General features: G+C 55.7%; 1 long non-coding RNA gene across 1 annotated transcript in view; it reads right to left on the bottom strand.

The window, feature by feature from the left end:
* The window catches only part of LOC140459038 (uncharacterized), a 100699-nt gene that overhangs the window by 38151 nt on the left and 45645 nt on the right, over nt 1–16903 (bottom strand). The window contains exon 2 of the long non-coding RNA XR_011953833.1: nt 13935–14156. This is a non-coding gene — a long non-coding RNA (uncharacterized lncRNA). The remainder of the gene's footprint in view (nt 1–13934; nt 14157–16903) is intronic.

The raw sequence follows: 16903 nt of genomic DNA, 5'->3' as shown, positions 1-16903 counted from the left end.
GAGGGGGCGACAGAGTGTGGGGGATGGGGGGACAGAGAGAGCGCGGACAGAGAGAAGGTGGACAGAGAGGGGGCCAAAAAGAGGGTAACAGAAAGAGGAGGGATGGGGGGACAGAGAGCCGGGGGCAGAGGGTGGGGACAGAGAGGGGGGACAAAGAGAGGGGGAGAGAGAGAGAGGGCAGAGAGGGGGGAAGAGATAGTGGGGGGCAGAGAGCAGGGGGCAGTGTGAGGGGGCACAGAGAGAGGTGTGACAGAACGAGGGGGAGACAGAGTGAGGGGGAGACTGAGAGACGGGGGATAGGGAGGGTGGACAGAGCGAGGGTGGGACAGAGAGAGGGGCAAAGAGAGGGAGGACAGAGCGAGGGGGACAGTGAGAGGGGGACAGTGAGAGGGGGACAGTGAGGGGGACACAGAGAGGATGGTCAGGGGGGCAGGGAGAGGGGGATGGAGTGAGGGGTGGACATAGAGGGGGGAGTCAGAGATTGGGGGACAGAGAGAGGGGGGTGGTCAGAGAGTGGGGAACAGAGAGGGGGGGACAGAGGGGGTGGGGAAAAAGAGGGGGGTGGCAAAGAGAGGGGTGACAGAGAGAGGGGGACAGAGAGTGTGGGTGACAGAGAGAGATGAACAGAGAGTGGGAGACTGGGGGACAGAGGGAGCACAGGAAGCGGGGGACAGAGAGGGAGAGTGGGGGGACAGAAAGAGGGGGACAGAGAGAGGGGGCAGAGAGAGGGGGCAGAGAGAGGGGGACAGAGAGTGTGAGTGACAGAGAGAGATGAACAGAGAGTGGGAGACTGGGGGACAGAGGGAGCACAGGAAGCGGGGGACAGAGAGGGAGAGTGGGGGGACAGAAAGAGGGGGACAGAGAGAGGGGGCAGAGAGAGGGGGCAGAGAGAATGGGGCGGGGGGGCATAGAGGGAGGGGCAGAGAGGGGGGACAGAGGGGGGGACAGGGAGATAGGGCGACAGAGCGAGAGGGGGACAAGGAGAGATCAACAGAGATTAGGAGCCTGGGGGACAGAGGGGAGACAGAAAGAGGGGGACAGAGAGAGGGAGACTGGGGGGACAGAAAGAGGGGGACAGAGAGAGGGGGTACAGAAAGAGGGGGGACAGACGGGTGGGACAGACAGGTGGGACAGAGAGAGGGGGATAGAGAGAGGGGGACAGAGAGCGAGAGGGACAGAGAGAGGAAGACAGAGAGAGAGAGGGTGACAGAGACAGAGGGGGACAAAGAGAGGGGGACAGACGGGGGGCGTACAGACAGGTGGGACAGAGAGAGAGGGACAGAGAGACGGGGACAGAGAGAAGGAAAGAGAGAGAGTTGGACAGAGACAGGAGGACAGAAAAAGGGGGACAGAGAGATAGGGCGGAGAGGGAGAAAGACATAGTGGGGAACAGAGGGGGGACAGAGAGAGGTGGGACAGAGCGAGGGGGTAACAGAGTGAGGGGGAGACTGAGAGACAGGGGGATGGGGAGGGTGGACGGAGCGAGGGTGGGACAGAGAGAGGGGCAGAGGTGGGAGGACAGAGCGAGGGGGACAGTGAGAGCGGGACAGTGAGAGGGGGGAACAGTGAGAGGGGGACAGTGAGGGGGGACAAAGAGAGGGGGGGTCGGGGGACGCAGACAGAGGGGAATGGAACAAGGGGTGGACAGACTGAGGGGAACGAGGGGACAGGGAGAGTGTGACAGAGAGAGTGGGAGTCAGAGATTGGGGGAAAGAGAGACGGGGACAGAAAGACGGAGGTGGTCAGAAAGTGGGGAACAGAGGGGGGACAAAGACAGGGGGGACAAAGACAGGGGGAACAGAGGGGTTGGGGAAAAAGAGGGGTCTGGTAAAGAGAGGGGCGACAGCGAGAGGGGGACAGAGAGAGTGGGGGACAGAGAGAGATGAACAGAGAGAGGGAGACTGGGGGACAGAGGGGGGACAGAGAGTGGAGGGGAACAGAGAGGAAGGATGGACAGAGTGGACTTCAGAGAGTAGGGGGACAGAGCGAGGGGAGACAGAGCGACAGGGGGCGGGGGGAAGAAATAGTGGGGAACAGAGAGAGGGGGAAGAGTGGGTTGTGGGGGAGAGAGCGGGCAGAGAAAGGGAGAGAGAAAGGGGCAGAAAAAGGGGAGAGAAAGAAGGGGAGTGAGATTGGGTGAGAGAGTGGGGAGAGATTGAGGTAGAGAGGGGGGAGAGTGAGAGGGTGAGAGAGGGAGGGGGAGAAAGAGGGTGGAGGGGGACAGGGAGGGGAGAAAGACGGTGGAGGGGAGAGAGAGGGGAGAGATGGGGAGAGAAAGAAGGGGAGTGAGAATGGGGAGAGAGTGGGGAGAGATTGACGGGGAGAGAGGGGGAGAGTGAGAGGGTGAGAGAGGGAGGGGGAGAGATAGGGGAGAGAGATGGCGGTGAGAGTGGGGGAAGATATTCGGGAGAGATTGGGGAAAGACAGTGGGGAGAGAGGGGAGAGTGAGAGAGGGAGAGAGGGAGGGAGTGAGAGAGGGAGGGAAAGAGAGGGGAGAGATTTAGGTGACAGAGTGGGGGAGAGAGTTAGTGAAGAGAGAGAGGGGAGAGAGCGATTGAGGGGTAGAGAGAGGGGTGAGCGGGGTGGAGAGAGGGTAGAGAGAGAGGGGTGATGGAGGCGGGTAGAGGGGGAGAGAGGGGGAGAGAGAGGGGAAGAGAGGGGCGCGAGAGAGGGACTGAGAGAGAGGAGTGAGTGGGAGAGAGAGAAGGGAGTGAGTGGGGTTGAGACAGGGCAGTGAGTCGGGGTGAGACAGGGGAGAGTGAGAGGGAGGGAGGGAGTGAGAGAGGGAGGACGTGAGAGAGGGAGGGAGAGTGAGGTGACAGAGTAAGGGGAGGGAGCTCGTGAAGAGAGAGATGGAGAGAGAGGCTTAGAGAGAGCGGGTGAGATAGAGAGGGGGAGGGAAAGGGGAGAGAGAGAAAACGACGAGAGACAGGGTGAGATGGGGATAGACGGGGCAAGAGGGAGGGGGCGAAAGAGGGGGGCAATAGAGTGCGGCGAGAGAGAGGGGGTTGAGAGAGGTTGCAGAGAGAGGGGGTGAGAGAGGGAGAGGCAATAGAGGGGGGAGAGAGGGGGTAGAGAGGGAGAGAGTGTGTTTGGGAGAGAGGGGGAGAGAGAGGTTGGGGAGAGAGGGGGAGAGAGGGGCCAGAGAGGGGGAGAGAGGGCGCGAGAGGAGGGGAGAGAATGGTTAGAGACAGAGGGGCTGGTAGAGGGGTTGGGACGGAGAAAGAGAGGGGAGAGAGAGAGGAGAGAGAGCGGGGAGAGGGGGAGAGAGAGTGAGAGAGAGATGGATGGAGAGAGATGGGTGGAGAGAGATATGTGGAGAGAGAGGGGGTGAGGCAGATGGGGTGAGGGAGAGGCGGTGAGGGAGCGGGGGTGAGAGAGAGGGGATGAGAGTGAGGGGGTGAGAGTGAGGGGCAAGAGAGAGGGGGCAAGACAGGGCAAGAGTGGGGTCAAGAGAGGTGGAGAGGGGGGAAGAGAGTAGGGGAGAGTGAGAGGGAGGGAGTGAGCGAGGGAGCGTGTGAGAGGGGGAGGGAGAAGAGGTGACAGAGTAAGGGGACAGAGCTAGTGAAGAGAGAGAGATGGGAGAGAGAGGGGTAGAGAGAGGGGAAGAGAGAGAGGTGAGCAAGGGAGGGGGAGGGAGAGGGGAGTTAGAGTGGGGCAAGACAGAGGGGAGATGGAGGTCAGAGGGTGCGAGAGAGGGGGGCAAGAAAGAGTGGGGTGAGAGGGTGGACGAGAGAGAGGAGGCCAGAGAGAGTGGGTAGAGAGAGGGAGGAGAGGCGGGAAAGAGAGGGGAGAGAGAGGGGGAGAGAGGGGGGGAGAGAGACGGAGAGAGAGGGGAGAGAGGGGGAGAGTGTGGGGATAGAGAGGGGGAGGGGGAGAGAGGGGAGAGAGAAGGGGAGAGAGAGAGGGGAGAGAGAGGAGAGAGAGGGGGGGAGAGAGAGAGGGGACAGAGAGAGGGGAGGGAGAGGGAAGAGTGAGGGGAGAGAGAAAGGGGAGAGAGAGAGAGGGAAGAGAGAGAGAGTGGAGAGAGAGGGGGGACAGAGGGGGGAGAGAGGGGAGAGAGGGGGAAGAGAGAGGGGGAGAGAGGCGGGGGAGAGAGAGAGGGGGAGAGCGACGGGGAGAGAGAGAGACGAGAGAGGGGGCAGAGAAAGAGGGAGAGAAAGGAGGAGAGAAAGGAGGAGAGAAAGGAGGAGAGTAAGGAGTAGAGAGAGAGTTTGGGGACAGAGAGGAGGGGAGAGGAGGGGAGAGGGGAGAGAGAGGGTGAGAGAGAGAGTGAGTGCAGAAAGAGTGGGGGCAGAGAGAGTGAGGGGAAGATTAGGGGAGACAATGGGGGTGAGAGTGAGGGGGAGAGTGGGGAGAGAGAGAGTGGGGAGAGTGTGGGGAGACAGTAGGGAGAGAGTGGGAGGAGATTGGGGGAGGGAGAGTGTTAGGGAAGTAGGGAGAGAGAGGGAGCGAGTTGGTTGACAGAGTGGGGGAGGGAGTTAGTGAAGAGAGAGAGGAGAGAGTGGGGGTCAGAGAGAGAGAGGTGAAGAGAGAAGGGTTGAGAGAGAGAGACGGTAGAAAGAGAGGGAGAGAAGGGGAGAGAAGAGGGGAAAAGGATGGGGAGAGAGAGTGGGAGAGAGGAGTGGAGAGTTGGTGAGAGAGGGGGCGAGAGAGGGAAGTGGAGAGGGGGGAGCGAGATAGAGAGTCTTGGAGAGGGGTGAAGTGAGAGGCGGTAGAGCAAGATAGATACTGGGGAAGAGGGACGGGGAGAGGGGAGAGAGAGAGGGGGATAGAGGCTGAAGAGAGAGGCAGAGAGAGGGAGAGAGAGAGGGGAGAAAGAGAGGGGGTGGTGGAAGGGAAGTGGAGAGGGGGAGTGTGGGTGTGAGGGGGAGAGAGAGAGAGGGGGGAGTGAGTGGGGGAAATAGAGGATCGTGAGTAACAGTGTGTGAGAGAGTGGGAGGAAGACAGGGAGTGAGTGAGAGAGGTAGGCAGAGTGATGTGACAGAGTGAGGGGAGAGAGAGAGAGGGTCAGAGAGAGGTGCAGAGCGAGAGGGGCGAGAGAGGGAGGATGAAAGAAGGGAGGGAGATGAGGCAAGGGAGAAGGGGCAAGGGAGAGGGGAGAGAGACTCAGAGAGAGGGGAGAGAGACAGGCGAGAGAGAGGGGCAAGGGAGGGGGAGAGAGAGGGGGGAGGGGGAGGGGGAGGGGAGAGAGAGATTGGAGAGATAGAGAGGCAGTAGAGAGTGAGAGGGGGAGAAGGGGCAGAGAGCGTGGGGTGAAAGAGGAGGAAGAGACAGGGGGTGAGAAAGAGAGGGAGAGAGAGAGGGGAGAGAGCGGAGGTGAGAGAGCGGGGGTAGAGTGTGCGGGAAGAGAGAGAAGGAGAGAGTGGTGAGAGAGTGGGGAGACAGGGGTGAGAGAGTGGGGAGACAGGGGTGAGAGTGTGGAGAGGGGGGTAGAGCGTGGGGGGGGAGAGAGTGAGGGTAGAGAGTGAGGGTAGAGAGGGAGGGTAGAGAGAGGGAGGAGAGAGACCGAGAGAGATACGGGGAGAGAGACGGAGGAAGGAGAGGTGGGGGAGAGGGAGGGGGAGAGAGACGGGGACAGAAAGTGTGTTGAGAGGGGGACCATGAGAAGAGAGGGGGGAGAGAGATGGGGAGAGAGATGGGAAGAGAGAGGGGGAGAGACAGAAGTGCAAGAGGGGAGAGAGAAGGGGAGGGGGAAGAGACAGAAAGGGGCAGAGAGAGGGGAGAGAAATCGGAGAGAGTGGGGTAAGATGGTGGGAGAAGAGAGTGGGCGAGAGAGTGAGGGAAAAGAGTGGGGGAAAAGAGTGGGGGAGAGGGAGGAGAGATTGAGAGGGTGAGAGAGGGAGAGAGTGAGAGAGGGAGAGAGAGGGGAGAGATTTAGGTGACAGAGTGGGGGAGAGAGTTAGTGAAGAGAGAGAGAGTGGAGAGAGAGAGTGAGGGTTAAAGAGAGGGGGTGAACGGGGTAGAGAGAGAGGGTGGAGAGAGGGGGTGAGAGAGGGCGGAGAGAGAGAGAGCGAGGAAGAGCGAGGCGGTGAGATGGAAAGGGGAGAGATAGGGGAGAGTGGTGGAGAGATGAGAGTGAGGGGGACGGAGGGAGGGAGACAGAGGGGGAACAAAGAGTGGAGGGAGAGAGAGGGGGACAAAGGGAGGGGTAGAGAGGGAGGAGAGAGGTGGGGGAGAGAAGGGAGAGAGAGGGGAGAGAGAGGGGAGAGAGAGGGGGATAGAGAGGGGGAGAGAGGGGGTGGAGAGAGAGGGGGAGAGAGATGGAGAGAAATGGGGAGTAGAGAGAGTAGGGGAGAGAGCAGAGAGAGTGTGGGGAGTGAGTGGGCAGTAAGTGTGGGGGGAGAGAGTGGGGGAGAGAGTGGCGAGGGAGAGGGTTAGGGAGGGAGTGAGAGAGAGGGGAGAGAGTTAGGTGGCAGGGTCCAGGAGAGTTAGTTAAGTGAATGAAAGAGGGGAGACAGTGAGTGCAGGGTAGAGAAAGGGGGTGAGAGAGACGGTAGAGAGAAACGGTAGAGAGAGGGGAGAGAGGGGGTAGATAGGAGGCAAGAAAGGGGGATTGAGCGCTTAGACAGTGGATGAGAGGGGGCAAGGCAGCAGAGAGAGAGGGAGGAGAGTGAGAGGGGCAGAGAGAGGAAGAGAAAGAGAGGGGAAGGGAGATGGGTAGAGTGACGGGGAGAAAGAGGGGGAGAGAGACGGGAGAGAGAGGGGAGAGAGAGAGAGGGTTGGTGGGAGAGAAGTGGAGAGACGGGGGAGTGTGGGTTTGAGAGAGGTGGAGAGACAGGGGGACGTGAGTGGGAGAGAGAGAGGATAGTGAATGACAGGGTGAGAGAGGGAGGGGTGAGAGAGGGAGGGAGAGTGAGGTGACAGAGTGAGGGGAGAGAGAGGGGCAGAGACAGGGGCAGAGAGAGAAGGGCGAGAGAGGGAGGGTGAAAGATGGGAGGGAGAGGAGACAAGGGAGAAGGGGCAAGGGAGAAGGAAGAGAGAGGCCGACAGAGGGGGCAAGGGCGGGGGAGAGAGAGGGAGGGGCGAGAGGGGGAAGGGAGGAGGTAGAGGAGGGGCAGAGATAGAGAGGCAGTAGAGAGAGGGCAGAGAGAGGGGGTAGAGAGCGGGCGAGAAAGAGGGGAAGAGAAATGGGGAAAGTTAGGGGAGATTGAGGGGTGTGACAGAGAGAGGAGAGAGGGGGCGAGAAAGCGGAGGTGAGAGAGCAGGCGTGAGAGAGCAGGGAAGAGAGTGGGGGAGAGAGAGTGGGAGAGACAGGGAGTGAGGGGGGGAGAGTGAGGGTGGAGCGAGAGGGCGAGAGAGAGGGGGATATAGTCGGGGAGAGAGACGAAGAGAGAGGGGGAAGCAGAAGTGGGGAGAGGGGTTGGGGGAGAGAGAGAGGCAGAAAATGGGAGTGAGAGGGGGAGAGAGTGGGGGAAGAGAGTGGGGGAAGAGAGAGAGGGTGAGAGAGGAAGTGAGTGAGAGATGGAGACAGAGGGTGAGAGAGGGGAGAGATTTAGGTGACAGCGAGGTGGAGAGAGTTATTGAAGAAAGATCCGGGAGACAGAGAGAAGGAAGGGGAGAGAGAGGGGAGAGTGGGGAGAGAGAAGTGGGAGACGGAACAGAGGGAGGGGGACAGAGTGGGGACAGAGAGTGGAGGGAGAGATGGGGGAGAGAAAGGGGAGAGAGAGAAATGGGTAGAGAGATGGGGAGAGAGAGAGGGGAGAGAGACAGGGGAGAGTGAGGGGGGAGAGAGAGAGGGAGAGAGAGGGGGGAGAGAGAGAGACGGGGAGAGAGAGAGGGAGAGAGGGGGAGAGAGGGGGGAGAGAGAGGGGGGAGAGAGAGGCGGAGAGAGAGGGGGAGAGAGATGGGGAGAGGGAGGGTGAGAGAGAGGGGGAGAGAGAGGGGGAGAGAGATGGGGAGAGGGAGGGTGAGAGAGAGGTGGAGAGAGAGGGGGAGAGAGAGGGGGAGAGCGAGGGGGAGAGCGAGAGGGAGAGCGAGGGGGAGAGAGAGAGGGCGGAGAGAGAGGGGGAGAGAGATGGGGAGAGGGAGGGTGAGAGAGAGGTGGAGAGAGAGGGGGAGAGAGAGGGGCAGAGCGAGGGGGAGAGCGAGAGGGAGAGCGAGGGGGAGAGAGAGGGGGGGAGAGAGGGGGGGAGAGAGAGAGGGGGAGAGAGAGGGGGGAGAGAGATTGTGGAGAGAGAGTGGGGGAGAGTGTGGCCGGTGGGAGTGGGGGGAGAGAGTAGGGAGAGAGTGAGTGAAAGAGAGAGGGGAGACAGTTAGGTGACAGGATGTGGGAGACAGTGAAGAGAAAGTGAGGGGGGAGAGAGTGAGGGGTAGAGAGACGGAGTGAGAGAGACGGTATAGAGAGATGGGAAAAGAGGTGGTGAGAGGAGGAGAGAGAGGGAGAGAGGGGGGTAGAGAGGGGGAGAGACGGGGAGAAAGAGAGGGGAGAGCGATGGGGAGAGTGAAGTGGAGAGAGAGGAGAGACAGAGAGGGTAGAGCGAGAGAAGTAGTTTGTCCAATGTGTGCAGGAGGGTTTCCTGACACAATATGTAGATAGGCCAACAAGAGGTGAGGCCATACTGGATTTGGTTCTAGGTAATGAACCAGGCCAGTTGTTAGACTTGGAGGTAGGTGAAAACTTCGGGGGCAGTGACCACAACTCGGTGACTTATACTCTAGTGATGGAGAGGGATAAGTGTGTACTGCAGAGCAACAGTTATAGCTGGGGGCAGGGAAATTATGATGCGGTGAGGCATGAATTAGGATGTGTGGTTTGTCAAAATAGGCTTCAAGGGAAGAACACAAATGATATGTGGAGATTGTTCAAGGAACAGCTAATGGGTGTCCTTGATAAGTATGTACCAGTCAGGCAGGGACGAAAGGGTCTTGTGAGGGAGCTGTGGTTTAATAACGAATTGGAATCCCTTGTGAAAGGGAAGAGGGCGGCCTATGTAAAGATGAGGCGTGAAGGTTCAGTTGGGGCGATTGAGAGTTATAAGGTAGCCAGGAAGGATCTAAAGAGAGAGCTAAGAGCAGCAATGAGGGGACATGAAAAGTCCTTAGTTGGTAGGATTAGGGAAAACCCAAAGGCTTTCTATAGGTATGTCAGGAATAAAAGGATGACTAAGGTAGGTATCGGTCCAGTCAAGGACAGTAATGGGAAGTTGTGTGTGGAGGCGGAGGAGATCGGTGAGACACTAAATCAATACTTTTCGTCAGTATTCACTCAGGAACAGGACATTGTTGCTGATGTGAATATTGAGTCACAAGTGATTAGAATGGATGGCCTTAAGGTACGTAGGGAAGAGGTCTAGGGAATACTGGAAAGGATGAAAATAGATAAGTCCCCTGGGCCTGATGGCATTTATCCTCAGATCCTCTGGGAAGCTAGGGAGGAGATAGCGGAGCCATTGGCCTTGATTTTTAGGTCGTCGTTGTCTTCGGGGACAGTGCCAGAAGACTGGAGGATAGCAAATGTGGTCCCCTTGTTCAAGAAGGGGAGTAGGGATAGCCCGAGTAACGAGAGGCCAGTCAGTCTCACTTCTGTTGTGGGCAAAGTCTTAGAGAGAATCTTAAGGGATAGGATTTATGAACATCTGGATCGGAATAATGTGATCAAGGATAGTCAGCATGGTTTTGTGAAGGGCAGGTCGTGCCTCACAAACCTTATTGAATTCTTTGAGAAGGTGATCAAGGAAGTGGACGAGGGTAAAGCAGTATATGTGGTGTATATGGATTTTAGCAAGGCGGTCGATAATGTACCCCATGGCAGGCTAATGCAAAAACTACGGAGGTATGGCATTGAGGGTGCATTAGAGGTTTGGATTAGGAATTGGCTGGCTGGAAGGAGACAGAGGGTAGTAGTTGATGGTATAGGTTCATTTTGGAGCGCAGTTACTAGCGGTGTTCCACAAGGATCTGCTTTGGGACCATTGCTGTTTGTCATTTTTATAAATGACCTGGAGGAGGGGCTTGAAGGTTGGGTGAGCAAGTTTGCGGATGACACGAAAGTCGGTGGAGTTGTGGACAGCGAAGAAGGATGTGGCAGGTTACAGCGGGATATAGATAAGTTGCAGAGCTGGGCAGTAAGGTGGAAAATGGAATTCAATGTAGCTAAGTGTGAAGTCATGCACTTTGGTAGGAGTAACAAGAAGATGGATTACTGGGCTAATGGTAGACTACTTGGTAGTGTGGATGAGCAGAGGGATCTTGGTGTCCATGTACACAGTTCTTTAAAAGTTGCCACCCAGGTAAATAGTGCGGTGAAGAAGGCATATGGTGTACTGGGCTTTATTGGTAGAGGAATTGAGTTCCGGAGTCCTGAGGTCATGTTGCAGTTGTATAGGACTCTGGTGCGGCCTTATCTGGAGTATTGTGTGCAGTTTTGGTCGCCATACTATAGGAAGGATGTGGAGGCACTGGAACGAGTGCAGAGGAGGTTTACCAGGATGTTGCCTGGTATGGTAGGGAGATTGTATGAGGAAAGGCTGAGGCACTTGGGGCTGTTCTCATTTGAGAAAAGAAGGTTTAGGGGAGATTTGATAGACGTGTACAAGATGATTAGGGGTTTAGATAGGGTTGGCAGTGACAACCTTTTTCCGCGTATGGAGTCAGCTGTTACTAGGGGACACAGCTTTAATTTAAGGGGAGGTTGGTATAGGACAGATGTTAGGGGTAGATTTTTTACTCAGCGGGTTGTGAGTTCATGGAATGCCCTGCCAGTAGCAGTGGTGGACTCTCCCTCTTTATGGTCATTTAAGCGGGCATTGGAGAGGCATATGGAGGTTATTGGGCTAGTGTAGGTTAGGTAGGCTTCGGTCGGCGCAACATCGAGGGCTTAAGGGCCTGTATTGCGCTGTATTTTTCTATGTTCTATGTTCTAAGTAAAGAGACGGGGGAGTGTGGGTTCGAGAAAAGGGAGAGAGGGGGCAGTGAGTGGTGGAGAGGGAGGATAGTGAATGACAGGGTGAGAGAGGGAGGAAGGGAGAGAGGGAGGGAGTGAGAGAGGGTGGGAAAGTGAGGTGACAGAGTGAGGGGAGAGAGAGGGGCAGAGAGAGGGTCAGAGAGAGAGGGGCAAAAGAGAGGAGAGAGAGGAGGCAAGGGATAAGGGGCAAGGGAAAGGGGAGTGATGGGGAGAGTGGGGGAGAGAGGGAGAGGGAAGACGGGGGAAAGAGAGTGGGGAGAGAGAGGTGGAAAATGTGGGGGGAGAGTGAGGGGGGAGAGTGAGGGAGAGAGTGGGAGAGGGGGGAGAGAGTGGGAGAGAGTGCAGGAGAGAGGGTCAGAGAGCGGGGAGAAAGAGTGGGAAGAGAGAGGGGAGAGAGTGGGGGAGAGGGCAGGGGAGAGTGAGAGGTTGAGAGAGAGAGGGGGAGAGAGTGAGGAGAGACAGGGGGAGACAGACTGGGAGAAAGAGGTAGAGAGAAGGGAGAGATAGAGTGGGAGAGGGGGCAGATAACGGGCTGAGAAAGAGGGAGAAGAGCGGCGGTGAGAAAGTGTGTGGAGAGAGGCGGGGAGAGAATGGTGGGAGAGTGAGGGGGAGAGAGAGAGGGGGAGAGAGAGTGGGGAGAGGGAGAGGGATAGAGATGGCGAGAGAGGGGGGGGTGAAGGGTGGAGAGACAGGGAGAGTGACGGGGAGACAGGGGGAGTGAAAGGGGAGGGTGAGTAAAGGGGAGAGGGAGTGGGGAGAAAGGGGACTGAAAGGGGCTGAGGGAGAGAGAGCGGGAAGTGAGCGGGGGGGTCGAGTGAGGGCGCTCCAGTGAGGGGGTTTGAGTGAGTGGGGGGTTGAATGAGGGGGGTTGAGAGAGGGGTAGAGAGGGGAGAGAGAGAGAGGATATAGACAAAGGGTGGTCAATAGAGTGGGTCGAGTGAGGGGGCCGAGTGAGGTGGGGTTGAGTGAGGGGTTGGAGTGAAGGGGTCGAGTGGGGGGGGGTTGAGTGAGGGGGTCGAGAGAGGGGGTCAAGAGAGGGGGTTCGAGGGTGGTCGAGTGAGGGGATCGAGGGGGGGAAAGAAAGGGGGAGAAAAGGGATCGAGAGGGGGGAAGAGAGGGATGGGGGAGAGGAGGAGAAGGTGAGAGAGAGGTGGAGAGAGAGGGGGTTCAAGTGAGGCGGTTCGAGTGAATGGGTCAAGAGGTGGGGTCGAGAGTGGCGGGTCCTGAGAGGGAGTCGAGAGATGGTGTAAAGTGAGGGGGTTTGAAAGAGGGGGTGTCGAGAGAGGGGGGTCGAGAGAAGGGGGGCGCTAGAGAGAGGGATCGAGTGAGGGGTGTCGAGTGAGAGGGAGAGACAGGGGGAGAGGGACTGGGAGAGAAAGGGGGAGAGAGGGGTGGAGAGACGGGGAGAGCAACGGGCTGAGACGGGGAGTGACAGGATTAGTGAGAGGGGGAGGGTGAGGAAGGGGAGAGGGAATGTGGAGAAAGGGGGACAGAAAAGGAGTGAATGGGGAGAGAGAGTCAGTCGAAAGAGGGGGAAGAGTGAAGGGGAGAGAGGGGTGAGAGAGGGAGTCGAGCGAGTGGGAGTCGAGAGAGGGGGAGTCGAGAGAGGGTGATGAGTGAGGGATCGAGTGAGGGGTCTTGAGTGAGGGGGTTGAGTGAGGGGGAGGGGGAGAGATGGGGAAACGAGGTATGAGAGAGGGAGTCGAGAGAGGGGGTAGAGTGAGGGGGTTGAGAGAGGGGCAGAGAGGGAGGCGGAAAGGGGGTGGAGGGGGGATGGGGATGGGGAGAACAAGAGGGAGTCGAGAGAGGGTGTTGAGAGAGGGAGTCGAGAGAGAGGGTCGAGTGAGGGGTACGAGAGGGGGAGAGATGGGGAGAAAGGGGGAGAGAGAGTGGGGAGAGAGGGGGTGGAGTGAGGTGGGTAGAGAGAGAAGGGTCGAGACAGCGGGGTCGAGAGAGAGTCGAGAGAGGGGGTCGAGTGAAGGGGTCAAGTGAGGGGGTCGACAGAGTGGATCGAGAGAGGGGGTGAGAGAGAGGGGTGAGGTGGGGAGACAGAGGAGAGAGAGGGATCGAGAGAGGGGGTCAAGAGACGGGGTCCAGTGAGAGGGTCGATACAGTGGGTGAGAGAGGGGGCGAGAGAGGGGGCGAGAGAGGGGCGCGAGAGGGGCGGGAGAGACTGGGGCAGAGACGGGGGAGAAAGTGGGGGAGAGAGGGCGGAGGGAGAGAGGGGGCATAGAGAGGGGGCAGAGAGAGGGGAAGAAAGTGATAGAGAAGGGAGCGAGAGTGAAGGGAGAGAAGGGGTGATCGAAGTGTGAGCAAGGGAGACGGGCGAGAGATGGGGCGAGCGAGAGAGAGAGTGAGTGAGGGGACAGAAATGTGAGAGAGTCTGGGAGATCGAGAGAGAGAGAGCATGATAAGGGGATGAGAGAGAAATAGAAAGAGAGTAAGATAGAAAGAGGGGAGAGCGAAATAGGGAGAGATACAGGGCGAGCCAGAGAGAGAGGGGGACTTGAGGGAGAGGCATGCGAGGGAGAGAGAGAGGTGCAAGTGTGAGTGAGCGAGGGGACAGAAATGAGAGAGAGAGTCTGAGAGATCGAGAGAGAGCGCGATAAGGGGAAGAGAGAGAATGAGAAAGAGAGTAAGATAGAAAGAGGGGGAGAGCGAGCTAGGGAGAGATACAGGGTGAGCCAGAGAGAGAGAGGGATGTGAGGGAGAGGCACGCGAGGGAGAGAGAGAGAGTGCGTTGAGAGACAGGGATGAGATGGAGAATAAGTGAGGGGGTGGGAGCAAGAGTGAGTGAGAGGGTGAGAGAGAGAGAGTGAGTGAGGGGAAGAGAGATAGAGAGAGAGGGTGAGAGGGGGGTGAGAGAGAGAATGAGAGTGGGTGGGTGAGAGAGGGGATAAAGAAAAAGAGACAGAAAGTCAGAGAGAGAGAGAGAGAGAAAGAGATGTCCCAGGGAGGACTAGTACAGCGGAGGTGAAAGCAGGACCCTCACAAGATGGTGGGAATGAAGTCTAGAATGTTGCTGCACCTTGCCCAGCTCTGTATCTATGTCCTGTCTTCCGTGTCTGAATATAGAAGGCCACGACCTCCTTGCTGTGCTGTTTCCTGTGAGTGATCTTTCCGTCTGCAGGATTTACTGAAGGCTCCAGATCTCCCTCTCCGTCTATCTCTGGTTGACCAAGCGACTTTGATGTGGTTATGGACGAGACAGGAGTTAGGAATTCGGCTAAGACAGGAACATCCTGATTACCTGCAGGAGACAGAGAAATAGACAGAATGGGAAGTTAAACTGCTACAGTGAGGTAAAAACAATGACTGCAGATGCTGGAAACCAGATTCTGGATTAGTGGTGCTGGAAGAGCACAGCAGTTCAGGCAGCATTCAAGTAGCTTCGAAATCGATGTTTCGGGCAAAAGCCCTTCAGAAGTGAGGGTTACACAAGGAGAATGGCACTGAGTCCCACATAGATCTGGAAAATTTCAGTCTCCATCTCTGGCCTGTGCTGTTTTTCTCTCTGGAGTGGAGAATTCTGTTAGCTCAGAATCTGGATTAACTGCAAGAGTGAGAGACATAACAGAGGCAGCAATTAGACCCATACAGTGAGCGGTATCACATGGAGGGAGACTGAGTGATATCACCAGAGTGCAGGAAGATATCAGGAGCAAACAATGGTCATGGTGAAAGGGGTTTGATTCATGCTGCATTGGGATCAGTACTCACTGACGGTTGAACTACGATTGGGACAGGTGATGGCCTCGTGCTATTCTCACCCGACTGTTCATCCAAACCTTAATACTGGAGTGCAGTATACCCATCTAACTGCCTCATATCCTTTCAGGAAGGAAATCTGTTATGGGCAGCGGGTCTGGCCTACATATGAATCCAGACCCAGAGCAATGGGGTTGACTCTCAACTGCCCCCTGAAATGATCCAGCAAGGCACTCAGCTCAAGAGCAGCTCGGAGTGGGCATGCGATGCTGGCTAACCAGAGACAGCAACATCCCATGAGTGAATTAAACACAACACTGCTGGGAACAGTGTCCTGGTCAACCGTGTCGGTAAGCTTATGGGCAGGACTTTAAACTGACAGAGAGGATGCAGGGCCAGGGTTCAGGTGAAAGGACCTATCCAAATCCAAAGAGAAAATGGTGATGTAGCTGAAGACAAGCAGAAAGGAACAGGGAGAGACAGAGTTTAACTGAAACTGTACATCAGTGAATTGGACTGTGACAAGAAATTGTGGAAAGAGTCAATCTTAATGTTCTTTTTTTGTACTGGATAATGTCTCTGCAATAAGGTGGATGGATTGTGGCACAGAGATAAATGAGATTTAGTGGTGACAGGGTGAACAAAAGGTGGATCATGAATATTCTATTGTCCACCTCCTTGAGGGGTGTCAGGGAGTGCAGGATGGGTAACCCTGACAGTAATGGGTAACAAAGGCATTACAGAGAAAGCATTTGGCCTCAGATGATGCAGCTGAATCAGTCTGAATGCAGATTCTGGGTAACACGTGTCAAAAACACAAGCAGGAGAACAGTTTTTAGGTGACCTAACAGCATTTCAATGCTCAACCCTGTTACACATTCCTGTGTAATACAAAGCCACTGTGATAATTCTGGGAGACTTCAGTCTTTGTATAATCTAGGGCAGTCACATCGGCAAAAGTGATGTTCTCCGAACTCCTCTTTGAATGTTTGTGTCAGTGTTTCTTTGAATAACACGTTGTGCAAACGGCCAGGGAGGTGATTATCTCAGATCGACCGTTGGGTGATGACGCTGAGGGAAGGAGTAATGTCCCACTGAGATATCCTCTGGGAAATTGTCGTGTAGTGAAATTCAGTGAGATGATGGATTGTTAAAGTGACCATAAAGCACACCCGACAATCACAACCAAAGCCATTGACATGTGTTTGAGAGGAGAACTGACCAAGGTAAACAGGGGAAACAGTGAAGTGTGTGGCTGGAAATGGACAGTGCAAAACATTTACAGTCATAGAGATGTACAGCACAGAAACAAATCATCCACGCCACCAACATATCCTATCACAATCTCGTTTTATTTGCCATCAGTTGGCCCAAATCCCTCTCAACCCTTCCTGTTCGTATACCCATCCAAATGCCTTTTAAATGCAGTAATTGTACCAGTCTCCACAACTTCATCTGGCAGTTAATTCCATACACGCAACACCCTCCACATCAAAACGTTGTCCCTTACGTTCCTTTTATATCTTTCCCCTCTCACCCTCAACCTGGGCCCTCCAGTTCTGGACTACCCCACCCTAGGGAAAAGAACATGTCTGTTATACCTATCGATTTGTCTCATGGTTTTATAAACCTACATATGGGTGCCCCTCAGCCTCAGACATTCCAGGGAAAACAGGCCCAGTCCATTTCACCTCTCCCTGTGGCTCAATTCCACCAATCCTATCTTCATCTTTGTAAATCTTTTCTGAACCCTTTCAATTTATACAACATCCTTCCGATAGGGAGGAGACAAGAATTGCACACAATATTCCAAAAGTGGCTTATCCAATGTCCTATACAGCCACAACATGACCTCCCAACTCCTCTACTCAATGCACTGATCAGTAAACACAACCATACCAAACTCCTTCTTCACTATCCTATCGACACACAATTCTCCTTTCAAGGAACAATGAACCTGCACTCCAAGGTCTCTTTGTTCAGAAACACTCCCTGGGACCTTAACATTAAGTGGATCAGTCCTGCGAAGAGTTGCTTTTCCAAAATGTAGCACCTCCCATTTATCTAAATAAAGCTCCATCTCCCACTCCTCAGCCCATTGGCCCATCAGTTCACCATCCCGTTGTAATGTGATGTAACATTCTTCACTGTCCACTACAACTACAATTTTGGTGTCATCTGCAAACTTACTAACTATACCTGCTGTGTTCACATCCAAATCATTTATATCATTAATGGAAAGTAGTGGACGCAGCACCGATCCTTGTGGCACTCCACTGGGCACAGGTC

The sequence above is a fragment of the Chiloscyllium punctatum genome, chromosome 34 (assembly GCF_047496795.1).
Source record: "Chiloscyllium punctatum isolate Juve2018m chromosome 34, sChiPun1.3, whole genome shotgun sequence".
In the NCBI taxonomy this organism is placed as follows: Eukaryota; Metazoa; Chordata; class Chondrichthyes; order Orectolobiformes; family Hemiscylliidae; genus Chiloscyllium; species Chiloscyllium punctatum.
The sequence above is the reverse complement of the archived record's forward strand: the minus strand, read 5'-3'. Positions and strand labels throughout refer to the sequence as shown.